We start from the raw sequence: 3,549 nt of genomic DNA, 5'->3' as shown, positions 1-3,549 counted from the left end.
AACAATTTTGATTGTATAAGACGCTATATAAATAAAGATTGATTGATTGATTGATTGATTGAAGGAACGCCTGGCAGAGTCTCCTGTCTGAAGGAACGCCTGGCAGAGTCTCCTGTCTGAAGGAGCTTCAACTCACACCTCCGGGAGAGCTTTCCCGGGGGAGGCTGGGGACATTGAGTCCGAGTGGACCGTGTTCCGTGCCTCCATTGTTGAGGCGGCTGACCGGTGCTTTGGCCGCAAGGTGGTTGGTGCCTGTCGTGGCGGCAGTGCCTGAACCCGCTGGTGGACACCAGTTGTGAGGGATGCCGTCAAGCTGAAGAAGGAGTCGTATCGGGCCTTACTGGCCTGTGGGACTCCTGAGGCAGCAGATAGGTACCGGCAGGCCAAGCGGAGGGCAGCTACGGCGGTTGCCGAGGCAAAGACATGCACATGACTTGGAGAAGGCATTCGACCGTGTCCCTTGGGGGGTCCTGTGGGGGGTCCTCCGAGAGTATGGGGTGTCGGGCCCCCTGATAAGGGCCGTCTGCTCCCTGTACGATCGGTGTCGGAGTTTGGTCCACATTGCTGGCAGTAAGTCGAACTCGTTTCCAGTGGGGGTTGGTCTCCGCCAGGGCTGCCCTTTGTCACTGATTCTGTTCATAACTTTTATGGACTGGGAAGACCGAGGACACGTTGGAGAGACTATGTCTCTCGACTGGTCTGGGTCCCCCCCTGGAAGAAGTAGCTGGGGAGAGAGAAGTCTGGGCTTCTCTTCTTAGGCTGCTGCCCCCGCGACCCGACCCCGGATAAGCGGTAGAGGATAATTGGATGAATGGAAATTGTGTTTAATTTACAAAGTTAACTTGGCAGGACTGTGAGCCAGGGTGGGCCAACTGTGGCCCAACTGCGGCATAATTTTGCTAATAAGTGGTTCATTACAAAAATCGCATTACTTTGAACTGTGCAGTGTACAAAAATGAAAACAAATCATTGCCTTAAGCAGATTATACTGCCGGTGATCCACATAAACTGTGTGTGTGTGTGTGTGTGTGCGTGTATGTATGTAAACACCCTTCGTGACTCACCAAAAGATTCATTCTCATTTCCTCTGATTAGTTTTCTGTTCTAACAAGAATTCTTAGCGGCGTCGGTCCGGATGGCTGCCGTCTCGAGAGAATTTGGCGTCCTGTGTGTCGTGTTTGTGCGATTCCGTCTGTGAATCCCCGAAACAACCATGACGCTAAAAGCGAAAACATTAGGTTGCACTTTATACTTCAAACAGCCGCACCAACTCTTAAAGGACAAAAATAAAGGTAGCTTTCACTGAATGTGCACATTATTTCATTTTGGTTTCACAAAAGTAAAACTGACAGTTTCTGTCATTGTTTAATTAAGAGGAGGTGTGCTGTTCAAGAGCACACCAGGAATGAACCAGGCTGAAGGAACTCCTCCGCTGGGACTTCATTTGGCTTGAGAGACTTGCGTGGGTGTGGAGAGAGGCACTACGCTTGCCAGAGAAAACGCACAGAACTCCTCCAACCCGCTCAAGGCCCAAGGGAGCGAAAGCAAAAAGAACTCCTCCCGGGTTCTCTATCGCGGTTTCCTGCTTTTCTTGCTCCCCCTCATCTCTCTCTCTCTCCCTCTCATTTGGTTGTGGTAATTCATCATGGAATATCAAAACCATTCAGAGCTTCAGTGCAGAAATGAAGGCTCCGGATCCCGTGGATAATTGGTTTCCGGGTGGTGCCACCATCCCCATTGAACCTGCTTGACTCCCTGTCCCCCAGCAGTAAAAGCGCCTGATGAAGAGACAAGAGAAATCCCTGCAGACAAAGAAAACATGACGAATGCCTCCTCAAAATTCATGAAATTACAAGCTTTGGATTTGCTTTCATCCTTTTCATCTGTTTGGTGAACATTTGTTCACACTGCTGCTTTTAATCCACCACACTCAAAAACAGCCCTGAAGATAATAATCCAATCCGACCCTTCAGTGAGGCGATATTCTGTTTAACAACATCAAAAATTAAAAAAATCTGACAAATTCTCATCAAAATAAAACAATTCCGACAGTGACATTTTACCTCCACAAAATAGAACCACACTATAAACTTGAGCCAAAATACAACCTCCAACTGGTCAATTTAGCACTTTTTAACAAGATGTTTCATAACTGGTATTCAGAGCCACTAAAAGCACCATATGCAGGATGACTTGCTGGTTTTACATGAGCCAGTTCAGCCATTTATGGTCAGTTGTGTCTTTCTATACGCGTTGTTGGTGGTTGGAGTGAAAAGTCTGAAAAATAATGACCCAAATGACAGCTCACCTGTTGTCCCAGAGTTCAGGAGCAGAGGTGTGTTTCCATGGAAGTTGTCACTGACGTTCCGTACTTAGACATGTCGCTTCCTCTCAGTCACAGCATAGAGTCAAACGCTCGCTCCTCTCCTGCATCGGGCTGACTTACAGTCTAGATGGAGTCGAGTGGGGGCTTACACATGGGGGGCCCATGTTGTGTCGAAGCTTAAATCAGGGTACCTTGTGGTGCTAAAAGTAGAACAAATGGAGGAATAACTGAGGCAGATTATTGTGAGTACTGAAATTTAAGCATTTTTAATGAAATGATTGATAAAAGCTCATATTTAGCAGGACTGACGGCAAAGGCAGACGTGTAAATTCATGACAAAATCCTTATAATGCTGAATAGAATGCATGAAAATGGTGATTTGTCTATCGGATAAAGATGACCAGTCAATAAGGTAGCTCTGTGGTACAGCCAATCAGTGGGGGCTGCCAGACTTAAATGATCCATATTTGATGTTTTTTACAGTGTGAACAGCAAAACTGATCCTTCCAAATCGGATTTGAGTCTCTGTCACAAATCGGATATCAGCCTTGTGTCACCTTTGAAGACACAGTGCCGTGACAGGGGCCATGTGCTTTGACTATGCAGGTGTGTCACATTTGGGCCTTAAACACGAGTCTGTTGCTGGTTTTCAGATAATGAGAACAACCAAAAACTGGACCTGGACAAAAGTGAACCTGACAGGAAGGTTTGCTTTATTCTGCTGACTTGGTAAACATGTTTTGGGAACAGTCGATGCCATCAGAGCCACCATTTTGAATCATTCAAAGGCCAAAGGGGTTCGTTAGCCACAGGTGCCACAGGTGCATGAGGACCTGAGTGAAAGCAGGTGTGTTCGACCGTTGGCACTAACTCAGCAGCTGCATCAATTTCTGTAATTAAGACTCAAAAGGCTCCAAAGGCCCTGGATTCAGTCGGCTCTGGGCATCCAGTCAGTTGCAAATGAGTCGCAATGATGCGCAAACTCAATTTCCCTTCTTTTTATATCTGTTTGACTTGTTTTTGACTCTTGTTGTTGGGGCGTCTGATTCATGCTGCCAATCTCGTTCATCAATTTTAATTAAACTCCCCAAAGAACTTTTGTAACTTGGTCCAGCTTTCACACAGAACCAAAGCCAGGCAGTCTTGATCCCGGGGGTTTCTAGGCCTCGATATTCCCAAAGGCTGCATGTTTGCATTGACGCTGCTAGAAACACGCAGTGGCA

The 3,549-nt window shown here is 46.9% G+C and overlaps 1 long non-coding RNA gene across 1 annotated transcript; it reads right to left on the bottom strand.

Moving 5' to 3' along the window:
• Nucleotides 1–1,218: 1,218 nt before the first annotated feature.
• On the bottom strand, nt 1,219–2,971 carry LOC115246615 (uncharacterized). Its single transcript, XR_003885728.1, has 3 exons — nt 2,884–2,971; nt 2,309–2,526; nt 1,219–1,802 (listed from the first exon to the last, which is right to left on the bottom strand). It is a non-coding gene; the product is annotated as an uncharacterized lncRNA (long non-coding RNA).
• Nucleotides 2,972–3,549: the final 578 nt, after the last annotated feature.

The sequence above is a fragment of the Takifugu rubripes genome, chromosome 18 (genome assembly GCF_901000725.2).
Source record: "Takifugu rubripes chromosome 18, fTakRub1.2, whole genome shotgun sequence".
Lineage (NCBI taxonomy): Eukaryota > Metazoa > Chordata > Actinopteri > Tetraodontiformes > Tetraodontidae > Takifugu > Takifugu rubripes.
The sequence above is the reverse complement of the archived record's forward strand: the minus strand, read 5'-3'. Positions and strand labels throughout refer to the sequence as shown.